At 41.8% G+C, this 17733-nt stretch overlaps 1 protein-coding gene across 2 annotated transcripts in view; it reads left to right on the forward strand.

Moving 5' to 3' along the window:
• Positions 1-17733, forward strand: part of LOC311052585 (pre-B-cell leukemia transcription factor 1) — a 60200-nt gene that overhangs the window by 2793 nt on the left and 39674 nt on the right. The gene's annotated exons all lie outside the window — the stretch shown is intronic.

Raw genomic sequence — 17733 nt, forward strand, 5'->3', positions numbered from 1 at the left:
ACACAGTTATGCATAGTGTTTTACTCCCCAGCGTTCCTCGGAGTTCATCCAAAGTTCGGCTCAGCACAGAGTACAAAGTAACTTGGACCCCTTCCTGGCTGCGCACCCTTTGCTTTTCTCTTTCAGTTGGCAACCCATAAATACACGGTGCAGGTTTCAGAGCTTAAGAGAAAAGATTTGGTGCTTGTCCTGTATTCGTATGCTTTATGTGCTGCATGCAATTCATCAGTGACAGCAGTGAGTTTTACACTGTAAAATCCTGAGTGGTAATTTAACCCTGCAGAGCATACAAATGTAACCGAATAGGGTCCATTCGGTTACATCTGTATGCTCTCAGGGTTACAAATGGATACATTTACTCTTAGGATTTTGCTGTGTATGCTTTAGTCACAGGCGAGGACCCTTGTTGCAGGTTTTACATAGCTGGAACCCTTGTACTGCGGTTAATACTTTTAAAATGTAAAAAATGATGTTGAGTAGTTTTGCATCAAATCACCTGTGCAGTCTGCATTAGAATTGACACAAAGCTAGAGAGTCAAAAGAAGTCAATACTTATTTTTCATTGCTTTCGTCTGGAATAAGCCTCCTGTTTAGTATGTAATTTGGTGTTCCAGGCTTGCTGCCAAAGTGTAAAAATCATCATCGTGGTCCCCACCACCTAAATAGTATATGTGTTTTAAATAGCTCTTCAACTTTGGTTCAGTCTATGCTAGTGAAGCAATGTAAAGGTTGAGGTTACGGCTGGTTTAGCAGTTGTTTTAATGTAAACACTTTCTGTGGAATTCAGAATATCTTTTATTAGTTATACCAAGAGTAATTTAGCCAGCAATTTGATTATTGTCGATGTCCAATTTTTAAGAATTGGGAAAAATAACCTGTGTTATTTATTCACGAGCTATTTACTTTTCATTGGTACATTTTTGATAAAACCCACAGACAGACGTAACCACTTTTAACCTGGCATCCCATTTTTGGGCATGGCATTATAAGTGAAATTGTAAAACATTTTTCAAAAATTGTTAAAATAGCTGATCTACAAGTTCATGATGTGTCGTGTGAGCTTGTAGATCGGCTATTTTCGCTACTTTAGTGCTACAGTGTCATCCGACAAAGTATAAAATAACGTAGCATTCATATATGAAATAATATAAAAAGGTTTCTGCCCAAGCCGACACCAACAATATGTAATTGTTTTCTCTAGACTAGATAAAGTATCAGATTTCAAATTTTATTGTGCTACTTCTCCGTAAAATATTTAATTGTTTTCTGTTGAAAATGTATATTTTTGCGATGTTGCGGTTAAAGACACCAGCATCAATGTGTCTCGATAAATTCTCTATTTTCATAGAAATTCATAGCATGTTGCTCCCTCTAGTGGTTACGTTATTTCTTATTTAAAAAAAATCTGTTTCGCTTTGGTAATTGTCTAGACAGGCCTGGCAAGTTTTAGTTTTAGTGTCCACTTGCAAAAGGTTTCTTAGTTTTGTTTGTTTTTATTTAGCTGCTGATACATTTTTTGGTTGAAAATGTATGCTTTCATTTTAATCGTCAACAACAAGAAAAATACATGTATGCATTTTTAGCAGTGGTGGAAAAAGGTACTCAAATTGTTTACTTAAGTAAAAGTGTCAATACTGCAATATAGAAAAGAAATACTCTGTTACAAGTAAAACTCCGGAATTCAATGAGTAAAGTACAAAAGTATTAGCATCACAATGCACTTAAAGTACCAAAAATAAAAGTACTCATAATGCACAATGTCCCATTTCACAAGTTCAAAATGTATTAAAATCTTTTGAAAATACCAGATCTACAAGCAGATCAGCTATTTTCAAATGGGCAAAATATATATAGGGCTGAAGTGGTAATGTTTGTTTTGGGATAATAATCTAAATCTGCAAAGTAACTAGTACTGTAACTAAAGCTGTCAAATGATTGTAGTGGAGTAAAAGTACAATATTTGCCTCTGAGATGTAGTGGAGTAGAAGTAAAAGTATTGAAAATTGGAAATACTGAAGAAACTAAAAATGTTACTTCAGTACAGTACTTGAGTAAATGTACTTTGTTTCTTTACACCACGGATTTTTAGGATGTTGGTAATTGATGCTGTCAATGCATTAGTAGTGAATATCGGTCCTATACACTGCTATAGTTTTCCTTTGATACAGTGTATTTAATTATTATGGCTTAATCAAAAAGCTGAACGAAAGGAAAACAGCCTTCTTATTAGTTTCGTTCTTTTTTAACTGCTTTTACAGAGCGTATATTTTTGAATAGAATCTCCTTGATTTTTCTCTCCCCACACTTAAAATTACACGTTTTATGTCAGTTTAAAAACACGTCAAAACACACTATCTCTTGTAGTGTTTGCATTTGTTCTAGTCAACTATAATAACCCCAGTACTTTTCTTTACAGTCTGAAGTCACAGGAGATACCACTTTGAATCCAGTTTGGTGCTAACAAGCCCCCCGCTCTCCCGTCTGCCTCCCTTTGTACCAACTGTCAAACTCGTCCTGTTGCGTCTTTTTAAAATGGCAAGGTTAGCACTGCAACAGCCAAAACACTGTCTGCACTGCACTGCTAGCTTATTCGTGCCGCTATATATATTTCTTGGTGTGTAAGAAACATTTTGTGCTTTTCTTTGCAGTGCCCAGACAGTCCACACCACAGTTATGATTTTGCGAGTAATAGAGCTACTATGTGTCCATAGACTACACACAGTCAAATCTTCAGTGTTCATTTATCCATTTGTAACTCAGAGAGTATACAAATGTAACCATTTACATTTATATTTGCAGTACATTTGTATACTTTCTGAGTTAAATGAACACAGGATTTGACAATATTTTCCGTCGGTCGCTGTCCCCATTGCAGCTGACAGCACCTGCAGGACAGAATGCCAGCGTTGATCTAGGACCTGAACTTCTGACCCACTCTGTGTATTTTTACTGGGACGCAGTGAAGGATGGCCAGCAGAAATATTGTGAAGTATAAACAAGCACAATGGTGCGCTTACACCCGAGAGGAAAGGAGGAGGAAGGAACACTTTATTTAAACTAAGGCGTCTTCTTTCTTTTATTTTTTTTGCATCACAGACACTGGTTTCTTTTTTTTCTCTCTTTGCCCAGTTTCATTCCAAGCATATTTTGGTAGTCTTTTTTACTCAAGGAGGAATGCTATTTTTCAGAGGCTGTGAATGAGTATGTGCGCCAGGGAGAATGAGAGAGGGAGAGTGTGTGTGTGTGTGTGTGTGTGTGTGTGTGTGTGTGTGTGTGTGTGTGTGTGTGTGTGTGTGTGTGTGTGTGTGTGTGTGTGTGTGTGTGTGTGTGTGTGTGTGATGGAGAAAGAGCGTGTGTCTGTGTTTTTACAACAAATGTGAATATGCTGTCTTTAAAACTAGTAAAAGCTACAGGGTAATATACATGTCTACGGAGAAAGTGGCACGTTATTTAATTGAAACAATGGCTTTCCTATCAACACTGTCCATTCAGTTCTACACAGACAGTCCTGACCATATATGTGTTTTTAGGTTTGCTATGCATCTGAAATGCAGAGTAAAGGTAAAAATAGCTCCTTGACAAGGAAAGTTGGAGTTTGCCGTCATTAGTGCATGTGTGCATATCCTAGCAGTACCGCTGTGCTATGAGAGGCTCTGACAGGGACTTTCCAAAAATACATTCAAACAATTTGACTCCTCTGCTATTGGTCCATGAAACCCTAACCTTTCAACTGAATTCTATAACTTTATGGCCTGGTATATTTAGGCACATATCATATAAATATGACACAACTCAATCTGAGAACTATCTGTCAGTGTGCTCTATCTACAGTATGTATCACTCCATCTGTCTACTGTATCTATCTATTATGTAGTATTGTAATATAAAATAACATGAATAAAATCTAACATTATGTTATATTATACATATAGTATAGCTAATTTAATCCATGAATAGAGGATAGGTGAAAACAGGTCAGGTGGTATATGTATTATATGTTGTTCTTGTTACTTTTTACGTGGCACTAAATAGTTTACGTTGCAATCTGTTTACGTGACCATTTACCCTGTCATTTCTTGGCTACTAGCGTTCATGACACTTTACTCTGATGTTGCATTTATTAAGTCGCTCTGGCTAAGAGCTTCTGCTAAAGTTGTAAAATGATACATGTTTTTTTTTTGTACTGAAATACATATAAGTATGACTACTTTCTTTTGCACTGTCAATTTTTGGTTTTGATTGATGAAAAGGCCGCTTTAGATAAGCAAATGCTTGACAAACTGATTTGGAAAATGATCTGCCTTGACCTCTGTAAACACTTGGCCAACATCATAAATCTCTACCAGCCCCAAACAAAACCACTCCTTGAGTGAGCTGCTCAGTAAATATGCTGCTCTGACTTGCTGTTGAATTTTCTTCCTCTCAACCTCAACAAAAGGCCAACTTTCTCGTGGCCTCTGTTTGAACAGTGTAAGGTTTCACGCCTAGGGGATCCTCCATTTATAAAAATGACTGGCTGGGTGATGTAATGTTATTTTTTGAAGGGTGAAAATAGGGTGTTTTACAGAGGGCAGGCGAGTAATGTTTGACGGGATGAAATGAGCCAGAGATCTGATTATGGGTTGTGGGGGGTGGGAGGTTGTGGGGGTATGGAGTCCTACACTATATTGAATTGTCAGTCCATTCACATGTTTGGCATCTGCCTATTTGTATTGTAGAGGTATGAACTTGCCTCTGCCCGGCATGTCATTGTGTAAACAGATGACGTCAGCCGTCATAATCACCAGAAAGAAACTCGTAGGATTTATGTCCAAGTGCAGAGGAATGGGTGATTTGTCTTTTTAACCACATTAACCTTAGCGTCCCTATTCTGGGTATACGTCATAGTAGGCGAACATTCTGCAAAATAAATCAAACATTCTACAAAACTGTAGACACGTTGTGAGCTTTTAGATTATTTTCTAGACCAGGGGTTCTCAAAATTCTCTATTCTAGGACCCCATATTATGGGGTAAATCCACACTTTTTTCCTTTTTTTCAGTTGTCAATGTGCGAACCTACCGCCACCTTCCTGTGACCCCACTTGGGGTCCCGACCCATAGGTTGAGATCCTTTGGTGTAGAGGGAAAAAAGGAAGGGGCCAAGGGTAGACCCCTGGGCACCCCAATCAACAAAGTATACATTGTTTAAGAGGTTAAAAGACTTGTTTGTTTTTTTTAGCTTAGCCAAGGGTTGCGTCTTCAGTTTTTGAATCTAATGCCTGATACAGGTACGGTACTGCTGTGTGTAGTTCTACCCACAGTACCACATGGCTTACTATCAAGACCACTGGTTTAGAGAAACCCTCCCAAGGAATATTTCTGTAATTCAGTGGAAGGAATGCAGGGCTTGTAGAGAACCAACGTAAATGTAAACTAGCAGGTCGTAAAAAGGTTATTTTCACAATATCGTCGATCCCAAGGAGATGTTCAGTACAGCAGATGTCGACTTGAGATATATGGGTATGGGTCATAGATGTACAGTATTGTCAGTCACACAGCTGCGCGTCCTTTCTAGTCTTTTTAAGTCTCTGGCCGGAGAGGATTCAAATATGTGCGCCTTTTGTCTCCCTTTCATCCTTCCTCCACTGTGCTGATACAGCAGCATTCACAGAGGGATGGGGGGAGGGGGGTTGGGGTGCCAATCTAGCTGCCACAGCTGTTTCCCCAATCTCTCTGCTTAATCATCCACTGAGAGGAAGAGCTAAGATCTAATTCTGCCCGGAGGATCACGGCATTACGGGCAAAATGGAACAAATGGGGCAATCTGTATGTTTTGAGTAACCACTTTCAGCATGGGGTCCCTACATTTTGAGCATGTCATCATAGTAAAATAGCCGATCTGCAAGTGACACCGTCGTATGACAAAGTATAAATCGGGCTTAAGTGGTTTACTACCCAAGGGTGCCTACTGGCTCCTTTTAATGGCATTTGTTGTCCAACCGTCGTCACAATCAGAGTTTGAGTGACAGTACAGCAAGTGGTGTGTTGATATCATTTACGGTATAGAACAACGTGGTTACGTTATAAATTATGCAAATTGTCAGTCGCCTAATTGATACATGTTAATCATATTAAGGAGCTTAATTATAGGAATCTTACTGCGCTGCGATTTGGTAATTAACAGTGACATCACATTTACAAGGAACGTGATCTATTTTTTCACTTTACAGGATAAGTTGTTCCACCATTATCATGCCCTCTCAACCCGATTATAGTGAAAAGGAAAAATGTAGAGTATTTATTTTCTATAAAATCGAGCTGACTGACAATATGTGAATTTTCTCCTCTTCTTTCTGGGTCAGTGAAACACTGTTCATATACTGTAAAATTAAATTAAAATGAAGTCACATTTAGCTCCTACCAGTCCTCTGCCAGTGTGGAGCATGCAGGATGGAGACAAGTGGACTTGTAAATGAGCGCAGGCCACTAGCATTCACCAGACTAGTAGACTCCTGTGCTCAAACCCTGCTCAGAAATCACAGCACTGCCAGTTGCTCCAATCAAGTGGTCTGCAATCTCAATCCCTTTAGATTTGGCCAGCCTTTTTTTTTTTTTTTTTCTTTCTTCGTACCAGCCTCCTTAATATGTTACGAATTTAATCAAGTCCGCAAATTTGTTATGCACGTTAAATTGAACACGCAACGGCATATGCGAGTGTGGTTGCCATACCAACCCCCCCAGGAGTTCATTTTCCATAATGTAGTGTTTGGAATCTCATTTCCTACCACTCTCCCCTGCTGCTATACGCAGACGCCACCTCCAGGCCTCTTCTGTACGTACGCTACCAATGAGCCTTTCACACACCGGGGAAAGAGAGGGAGAGATAGGGAGAGAGACAGAGAGAGAGAGAGAGAGGGAGACAGCTGGGGAGAGAGAGAGAGAGAGAAAGCTTGTGGGAGAGAGATATGGTGAACAAGAGATGGAGAGGGGGAGAGAAGGAGGAGTGAGAGAGAGAAATAGCAGGAGAGAGGGAGATATGGTAAATGAGAGAGAGAGAGAGAGAGAGAGAGAGAGAGAGAGAGAGAGAGAGGCCTCTCTCCACGTAGTGGAAATGACACAAATTAATATACACTACTTAAACCAGACCAAGATTAATGGTTCCCTTTCGCCGCAGCTTAGTCCCACTGTCAGTTGCCGGGTGCTCGTTGGACAAAATCAACACTAATCAACATTTATTCCACTTTTGCCCTGGGCCCTCAAGGAGTCTGGCGGGACCGTGCCCCCCCCCCCCTCCCCCCACCCCACCCCACCACCACCTTCCAGCAATCCAGGCAGCCCTCCCCTCCCTTCCTCCGTCCGTCTCGCTACGCTTTTCACCTCTCATCCAGCTCCTCCATACATCACCCTCCTCACGCCGCTCCTCCTCGGCTCCTCTGAGGAGAGTGCTGCGCCCCTTCCTATCAGGACACATTAGAGTCATGATAGATTTTCTCTTTTCATTTGCATCTGATATTTAACACAGCAAAGCAGTTGCTCTGTCACTTTACAGTAAACCTGTGTGTGTGTGTGTGTGTGTGTGTGTGTGTGTGTGTGTGTGTGTGTGTGTGTCTGTCTGTGTGTGTAAAATCCTGAGTGTTCATTTAAACTCTGAGAGTGTACAAATGGAACCAAATGGACCCATGAGGGTCCATTTGGTTCCAATTGTACACTCTCAGAGGTACCGCTCCGTTTTTGTTTGCATACGTATCTTGTGTGTCTGTGTGCCTGAGCTTGTGTCTGTGCATAACATTTTAGGCAGTCACCCCCGGTCGCTAATCTTATCTCCACTCAGCCACCGTTGCATTATCAGAAACAGGATGTGCAGCCATTATTATATCTATGTCACTTAAATGTACTGTACAGGTCTAGATTTTCCCTGGGAACCTGAGATTCCCGTTTGTCACAGTAAAGACAATAGTGATTGGACAGGACACCTATCTCCATGCAGTGAAAAAAAAAACGACCATTGCATATTTACAAAATTAGCATCATATCTTTTCACAGTTGATCGTTTTGGTGCTTTCCAAGAAAGTGTACATTTATGCGTTACACCTACAATGTACAGATCTCTTATTAAGCACATTGTAAATTTGCTTTTGGTTTGGTCGTAGAGCGTTGATCTGGATGTCTCCTATTATTCTGTAGTAATCTTAGCCAAGTGAATACATTTGTCTTCCACTTCAGCTAGTCAACATTGTCTTGTCATCCCATAGGTGCAGACAAACAGTTGATTGGAGATCATGTTTATTAATAAGAGAAACCTCTGGAGTTACCATGGTACTGTATGTGTTGCTTAGCCTTAGATATTAAAGGAAATTCCCCCAGATTTAATTATGTTTTCACCAGTCGTGTAGAAAAGAATGATCGCATTTCAAGGTCTGAGGCAGAGCTATTAACCTTTGAAAAGATATCTTTACCCCAGGATATTTTGGTCTGTATTATTAGGGAGCATTCACTACTGTCTCCCATAGATGAGTTCATCACGCCACTCAATTTGTGATTTCACGGATGTACAGCAGAGAATGAATAAAGGTGGCAGTGACTAAACTGCTGCATGAGGATTTTCTGTTTGACATACTGTACACTTTGTAGTATGGAGCTCCTGGCAACACTGTAATATAAGGCTCATTTAATTAACTGCGTAAACAAAACCGATTGAGTTCAATTGCATGAATCCAGTCTGTACAAGATTTTACAGAGTATTGGATTCTCTTGCTTCTAGTTTTGGGAGATACAAAGGTGATACTAGAAATCACCTGCTTTCCTATGTTGAGTTGTAATTCTTCTAAATGTACACTGAAAGAGACCAAGTTGCTTCTTTGAAGTAATAATTTCTTCATTTGCTCAAATCCATGCAGACTGTTCATAGTATTCATTGCATACCATGTCACTGGCAATTCAAAGACAACGTTCCTTCTGCTCATCATCTCCTATTTAGCCTGTTACTCCATACAGTAGCCTGTTGGAAGCATACGCCATCACTGCAAACTGTGTGTTTTCTGTTTTAGTCATAGAATAGCTTACTTGTTCAGTCCCATGCAATAACTTTGATAACTGGCAGGAAGTTCCCAGACAAGTAGGGTTTTTTTTTCTGATCAATGCAGTCAACAGGAACCATGTGGTTCATGAAGGACCTGTAAATCTTCAAGTAGCTGTAAGCCTTTATGAAACACACACTGTGTATGAAACCAAAAGCATCCATCAGCCAGAACCGCTCGAGTGTTTACAACTTCACTGAATGTTCAAAGGAGATTTCAAACTAGGCGAATTAAAGGGGGCGAGTTACGAATAATGGCTAACGACACTCCACCCAATGTGAAATGTGCAATGGAATTTAAAGAAAAAAGTGCAAACAAATTACAGAGCGAATAATATAGAGGAAACACTGCTGTTACTATGCTTTAAATAATATTAACTAAATGTAACAAATCCTTCGGTCATTCTAAAACAATATAATATTCATGGAATTTGTCCACAGCTTGAACTTTCCTCTAACTATGACTCACGATGTACTTGACATTAACCACGTCCTATATATTTTGTTGATCTCAGTGGTCTGTATTTGTAGATCTATTTTTGTTGAATGTTTGGCTATTTTTGCCGAAGGTTTGCCTATTATGACCTGCCCAGAGAGGGATGCTAGGGTTCATATGGTTAATGCTGACCATTTTCCAAAGCATGACATGAATTGTGAGTTTTTTTTAGGAAGTTGTTGGATTTCATTCATTTCAGTACAGTATGAGAACTTGCTGAGACTTGAACCTTGCTTGAGCTACAGTAAGTAATCCAGCATGATAAATGTCATGGTGCGGTTATTTCTTTGCAAAGTTACGTTATCATTGTGTTTTGAAAAGTCGAGCCAAAATGAGTCCCTTGAGTAACTAAAATGTCCTTTTATCAAACGTTGACTCAATTATTCCGGTACATTTGGAAATGTTTGGATGACTTTGGAGAAAATGTAAACATGCAAAAAAAGGAAGCTATTAATGAAGAAAAAATCTATGTTTATCTATCTATGATATTATGGTTGATGTTGTGAATAGACAATGACACGATGTTAGATGAAAGGCACATGCTGGCTGCAACTTAATTTAAATTCATACTGAATAACATCATGACAAGATATAGTTTACACATAACTTCAAATGGCCATCCCCATTATGATCTGAACGATCTGGTCAGAGAAAATAAATAATAAACTTGGGAAATGGCTGCTAAACCCCTATCTTTTGGAACTACACATTCATACTCACTGTGTATTAATTTAATGAGAGTGCACAAAGGGTCTATTTGGTTCCCTTTGTGCACTCTCATAGTTACAAATGAGTAAGGTTCCATTTGATTCCATTTGTACACTCACAGGGTTACAAATGGGTAAGTGTCCATTGGGTTCTATGTGTACACTCTCAGGGTTAAATTAACACTCAGGATTTCACAGTGTAGGCGTTGTTATGGCACCAACTGTCCTCACTGGATTGGTACCAAGTGCTTTGTCAGTCTGTGTCTCAGGTGCCAATCTATGGCTCCCAAAATAAACTGTCGTGCAACATGGCAGGACAGAAAAATGTAGAAGGCGCATGTTGGGCCCCGTGCCCCCTGAAAGGAAACAAATGTTCCGGAGCAGAAATGCATTGTGGTTTTGGACGACGTCCCAGTGCAGACGCCAGTGACATGGTGGGGAACTTTTAGCACGGAGGGTGGCAGGCTGCACCAATGAGCGGCATTCAAAACACAAAACACAAGTGGATCAAACATAGAAAACCAAGACTTGGAGGTTTTCTTTAATGTGTTATTTAATTTATGTTATGTGCTTAGCCTTAAAAAGCTGCTTTTTTTTTTTTTTTTAGTTTTTTTGGTATGATTCTCATTTCACTGTGGACCTGTTGAGATTCTTTTTTCAACAACCCTTTGTTCTCCACCAAGGTCCTTCTCCAGAAATAGATTATGCTTACTGTAGTTAGACCATCTTCCTGCTTCACAAATGGTCCGTCATTTTCTCTCTCTCTCTCTCTCTCTCTCTCTCTCTCTCTCTCTCTCTCTCTCTCTCTCTCTCTCTCTCTCTCTCTCTCTCTCTCTCTCTCTCTCTGCGGTGCCGTGTTACACCTTTTTGGTCTGGGAAGGAGATTTTAAAAACAAAGGATGTGCGATGGATTGAAGGCCGTGGTGAAAGGATGTAAAAGAGTGGTGAGCGTGTGGTGAGGCGAATCCCAGAAACATCTAGCCTATCGCCAAATTCTGACCACCCAGGCAGTCTCTGCTTGGTCAGATCTCTGTCCAGACCACAATGTGCAGCCTTTCGTTCCAGAGCTATAGCTGGCATGGCATTTTTATGGCTAGTGGCTTGAACTAAAGGTGGGAGTCACAGGGGCTTGAAATGAAGGTTCAGCTATAAGCCACGTAATGATGCCCCAGTAGCTAATCTACAGACAAAGGAAGTGGCTCCAAGACACCAAGAGACAGTTATACAGTATGATAGGTGCATGCTGCAGAATAAAGCCTGATTTATACATAGTCGTATGACGGTGTCTCTCGTCGAAATAGCCGTGTCACATCGCTACGGGTTGTGAGCTTGTAGATCGACTATTTTCGTATAGATTAAGCATAGCAACAAGCAAGCAAGCGCATATAATGTTGTCACACTAGACATAGACAGACAGTGTTATTGGTATACAATGTCAGTTGACTGCCCTTTCATTGATACCCCCCACCCCTTATAAATTCCCATTGCCACTGTTCTGTCGCACTACCTCTGCTGTGTAGAGATTTTGTTGATAACTTAATATTCCCACGACAGTGATGAGATAAGAAGGTTTTTAGGAGTTTGGAGGATAGCGTAACCTTGATAAAACGCTTGTCTCAATGACATTGATTTTTACCATCCATCTTCATCCGATATGAAGTATGCAAATGCAAGCCATCGGCTGGGAGTGGAGTACAGTGGTGTTAAATGGGCCATTTCAAATGTTCTTTGTACCATGCTGACTTCCAAATTCACTGTCATCCAGTTCTGGTGCATGTCGAAGCATTTTCTCCCCACCCTCCTCCTTTGAATACTCGATCCCTCCCTCCGTCTTTTTTATGGTATATATCTCACTCCATTTCCTTAGCCTCCTCTTCTTCTCTCCTTTCCTTCTCGTCCCCCTTTTTTCCCTCCAATTTCTCCCCTCCATTTTTCCGCCAGCATTTTCTCTGTGCCCTCTCCTTGCTTGCCATACAAATTAGGTGTGTACTGACAGTGTCAGTACGGCTACTCATAAAATATTAACAGCGTGTAGAAAATTTTACATTGCTACATTCCTCTTCATTTTTAACTATGTCAGCACAGGCTGTGCAACATTTATTTGTGTGAGTTCAGGACAGGAGGCTATTACCCTACTAGCTGTTTTTTTCCCCTCTCTGGATGGTGTCCATCAACGTGCTACTAGCCCTTTGCTAGTAGTTAATTTAACTCTGAGAGTGTACAAATGGGGCCAAATCCATTTGGTTCCAATTGTACACTCTGAGAGTTATAGACCTGTAAGGGTCCATTTGGTTTCATTTGTTTTTACAGTGTAGTCTATCCCCCTTGCATATCTTTCCTTGCCAATGGAAGAGCCTCAATGCTTTGAGCTTTATTTATTTGTACCCACTTATATGAATATGGGCTGTAATTATTTCCTTAGGTTTAAGATCTTGGGGGTGCAGTGAGGTGTTTATATTGGGGCTTTATGAAGCCAGCATTTATCCTTTTTATGTGAAAGGTAAGACTAGACACTTTTCAACCAAACCCTGTACCCATACAGTGTTATGGGTAGCTGTTAAAATGTCTCCATGATTGGCTAGTGTTGAACAGATGGGATTTGACATATCATTTTAGTCATAACCTTTAATGAGTGTGATAAACAAATATATGGGCTCAATTAGAAGTTAAGCATGCACGATAGCAATACAGCCCCCTCCCCATGCCACCACCCCTCCCCTTCCCTTTTAACATAAAAGGAGGAACATATGAAGGATTGTTCTGCATGCCAGTGTCTGAGAGGTGTCAGGCTTTACAGATTTATCTGCAGATGCTATGATTTGGCTTCTCCTTTTACATTTTCTCGTTGTTGTTTTTTTCATGACTGGTCTCCAAGCACATTGAGCCTGGTGGGCGGGGATGGTCCCTCTGTCTGCCTTTTTGTTGGATGGCCCCTATAAAGATGGAACTGTCAATCATTCCTGGGTTCCAGAGTCCTCAGGAGCAGCCTGTGGTCTCACAGAGGGGATGGGAACAATGACTTTTGTCGCCACACACGTGACGTTTCATGGCGACTGTTTCGCAGCGTGTTGCGCGTTGATTCAATTCATCATTTCAATTTGAATGAGGCTCGAGAGGCACGCAGGGGGTTCCATGAAAATTTCAATTATGCCATATACAGATTACAGCCAGGTCATTTTTGATCCAGTGAATGGGGTTACATTACATGCTCTGTTTTTAATCTTTTGGCCTTGTTTAAAGCCACTGAATGTTAAAGGACGACTTCACCACTTTTCAACATATCTTCATATAATAGGTCCTCACTAATGCTCATGATAAAATGATACAATTTTTTTCTAATCAGTCTGTGTCTCAGAGGAGGGCTGTAGACAGTTCAGAAACCCGTCTACCAGTGACATCATCGATGGGGAATCCAAGCTAATAGAAACTGCAGGCTTTGTATTCCTGGAAAGTTGCAATGCAATAATAGATCCCATTGTTCTCGCCTTAATAAAAATCTGAATAAAAAAATTGTAATCTTTTTGGAAAAAAAATCCTGCCTAACGATGATGTCACTGGTAGACGGGTTTCTGGACTGTCCATAGCCCTCCTACGAGACACAGACCAAGTAGAAAAAAATTGTATCATTTTATCATGAGCATTAGTGAGGACCTATTATATGAAGATATGTTGAAAAGTGGTGAAGTCGTCCTTTAACATAGATTACCTAGAGAGCAGAGGAAGGGAACCATTATAGTAATTTATTTTGTATTGTATCGCCCATTCACTCATTTGCAAGCAATTTCCCATTCCGGGTTCTTCGACAAATTTCCCTTGAAAAGTGTATAAGGAAACTTGTTTACTGTAGCTGTGTGTAAGAAGCCAAATGAAATCGCATTCTATTGCGAAGGTGCAGCCTAGAAAATATTATGTCTGCAATTGCTTTGTTGCTGTAAAAAAAATAAATGGAGGAAAATTACTTAATGAGGTGTATCCTCCTCTCTTATCATACGTGGCGGGGGCTTCCTCTCCCCTCGGCTAATGATGATGTGTGGTGCAGGTACCTGTCAGCAAGGCATGATTAATTAAAAGGAAAACTAGGCCAATTTGTCATATCCTTCTGACTATGGTCAGAGAGCAAGGCAAGTTGCACCGGCACCTCCTCCCCGTCTGCACATCGATGCCTCGAACCCGTTTTCGTCCTGTAGCGAATTTCAGTCGCAGCCGCACTGATAAAACAAACACAGTTATAGCCCCAGTGCCAAAGCTCAGACATCCTAAAACTCCTGCCTGATGTCTGAGAGGTCTTGGCAGCTCCGGGGGAGCGGTTATCAGCGCTCGCTTCTGACAGCCTCAACACGGACCTGATAACAATTAGGAGACGGCTGGACACTCCGAATGGCGCTCCGAAATATGTGTGTGTGTGTGTGTGTGTGCCAAGCAGGGATGTCATAATGAAGAGCAGAGACCCGTGGAGTAGATTGGTAGAGGGGCACAGATGCAGCCGGGGGGCGGCTAGCGCTGTGGTGTTCGGGCCAATTTTGAAAGTCTCCGGTGGAGGAAGGCAGGGTGGGAAAGCCGGTCGACATTGAAATGCAAAAGGTGAATTGGATGCTCCGCGTTTGTGTTTTTTGAGGTTCCTTCGTGCAATCAGCGTCGCCGTGAACTCTGCAGCTTTGCAATCAATCAGGCTGCACACATATACAGTACAGGTCGAGGCTGCTGGCACGGCCTTGAAGCCTGATTTATACTTGCTTTTGGTTGTCGCACACCGAAAATAGCCGATCTACAACACAACACATTGTGAGCTTGTAGATCAGCTATTTTCAGTGTACGACACCAGCTTGCATCTAAGTATAAATCAGTCTTGTGTATATGCAGAGAGCAGGAGACTTGTTTGTGTTGGACTGCAGGATTGCTCCCAGTGTGCAGCCTGGCCCTTGTCAGTGGCTCTGTCATATCCGTCTCAGGCCTGTCCCGACAGCCAGCCAGGGCTGCCACGTCACAAAGGAGGCCTCGTCCTGGGAGAGACAGGTGTCAGCACCCACCCCCTTCCCTCCCTGCCTCCCTCCCTCCCTCCATCTCGCTCTCTCTCTCGTGCGTTCTCTCTCGCTTTCTCTCATCGAGGCAGATGCCTGCTGTGTGACGGTGCCACATATTTGAAGCTGAGCAACTTAGAAGGAAGGGTCATCTCTGCCTCCCCTTTCACAGTTCCTCTATAGCCAAGAGAGTGGAGTTGGGGTCGCTGTGAGGGGGCATTCATATCATATATGGAGCATCCACCAGAGGAGACCCCCCCCCCCCCCCTGGTGCAGTAGTGTTATAGACCAGGCCTACGAACTGACTGACTGACAAAACGTCTGACTGACAGCGTTCATTGTCTCCTTAGAGGAATGAAGATAAAAGGCACTCATGAAAAGCCTTCCCAAACAAAGACCGTGCTCTGCCATGCAGAGTCAGAATGACTTGTTCTCATGTGTAGATCGTTGTTTCGTTGAATGCCCTCCATATCATAACACTATCCCAATCACTGCTGTACAAAATGTAAGAAATTGAAAGACATATGACTTTTTGCATTATCTAAATCGCTGCTCCTGCCCAAAATCGATTTATTTATTTGTAAAATCCTGCTCACTTCCATAGGTATTGAGATGGCTACAGTGAGCACCACAGTTGAATCCTAGCGACATAGTAGCTCTATGTGGAGGGCCTGGCCACTTTACTGGCCAAGCTTTTTGGATTTTGTGAATGAAGGCGCATATTTCGTTTTTATAAAGCACTTTGCAGCTTGCCTCATCTGACGAGAACAAGAGAGGATGAGAGAGCCCAAAATATCTGTCATTTTAGAGGCAATTTTGTCCATATTGCCACGTTGTTCTACCTGCCACTGCATGACACTTTTATTCAAAGGAGTGACATGAAATACTGAAAGCCAAATGACTAATGCACCCTTTTCCCCTCATGTTCTGTGGCGAGTATCCCTATTTTCTGTAAGCGTATTTTTTTTTTGCCATTCGGATTGATCCATTGCGAAGCCCGACATAGATTGCTGTATATTTAATGTCTTTCACCAGGCACATTAAGAGTGCAGTTTGATATGGGGGTGGGGAGTGGGGTGTTGCTTTGACATTAATAATTTAATTTCAGCGGCGCATGTGAATGCCATTGGAGTGCCAAGTGATGGATATTTTTAATGATATGAAGAGTGAAGATTGGCGAAGCACAATGACAGTATGTGCAACATGCAAACCCACACGCACACACAAAACACAGCACACAGAATCAATGTGGTACATCTAAGACACTTGGTGATTGCTCTCCCGCAGTATCATTGTTTTGGTTCATAGTCATACGTTGTTTTTGGTCTGATCTTTGGGGCTGAAGGTCTCTGGCCCAAATGACTCCGTCCCCTTTTGTCGGTGCTGTCAGAGCTGACAGTCCTCATGTTTATTTCATCCTGCGTCTGGGCTGTCTCGTCTCCCTATCCTCCAATGTCATTAACGCTCCGAGCCAGGACCCTGCAGTGGCGCGCCTAATGAATTCCACTGCGGCTCCTCACTCCCCACCTCGTTACCCCAGCTCAAGGTGTCAAATTAAAACAGCCTGGGAAAAGAGAGGAAACAGTTTGCACGTGCGTGTGTGTGTGTGTGTGTGTGTGTGTGTGTGTGTGTGTGTGTGTGTGTGTGTGTGTGTGTGTGTGTGTGTGTGTGTGTGTGTGTGTGTGTGTGTGTGTGTGTGTGTGCGTGTGTGCGTCTATTTTGGATCTGCGTACTGCGTGCTTATGAACTTCAAAATGGTCTGGGGCAGTCGGTTTTGTTTGTCTAAGATTGAGAGTGTGTTTACATCATGCTGACCGTTGAGATGAAGGCAGACTAAATAAACTATTTGTTTGATAAATGAAAACGATAGTCTGCAGTACAGTAGTAAGTGAACACACCTTCATATCAATGGCAGCATGGATTTAGTGTGGGAGGTTCTATCATAACAGACCTGCTTCTGTTGCCTCAACCCCCTCACGCTTTGCGTATAGTTACTGTGTGTTACTTGATGATACAAAAAAAACATTGCATCTTTAATATTAAATATCTCTTGGATGATTCAGGGAATGAAATCACCAGCAGCGAGGGGTGCCTGGGTGATTGCTAATTGTGCTTATTTAGTTGTCATTGTGATAAGCGTAACGAGGCCAGACGTGTTATTGAGCTGTGAGAGGTGGAGCGGAGAGACATCCTTCCTAAGACTCGCACTCTCACGGGCACTTGCCACCGTCGCGTACATGTCGTGGCGTTTGCTTGTCATTGCCGTGCGAATAGTTGAATGAATCGTTGGAACCGCGCTCCTGCTTCGTAATGTTTGGGATGCGTCTGGGCTTTGTGCTACTTTATGATTATATGGGGTGCTTGTTGGGGCTAAGCGAGGCCGGTGCTCTTGATGTATGTGTACATTTCCCAGCGGAGTACCCTTCAGAAATGACCAGAGTGCTGCCACTGCCAC

This window comes from Gymnoscopelus microlampas, assembly GCF_963454915.1.
Source record: "Gymnoscopelus microlampas genome assembly, chromosome: 9".
Classification (NCBI taxonomy): Eukaryota; Metazoa; Chordata; class Actinopteri; order Myctophiformes; family Myctophidae; genus Gymnoscopelus; species Gymnoscopelus microlampas.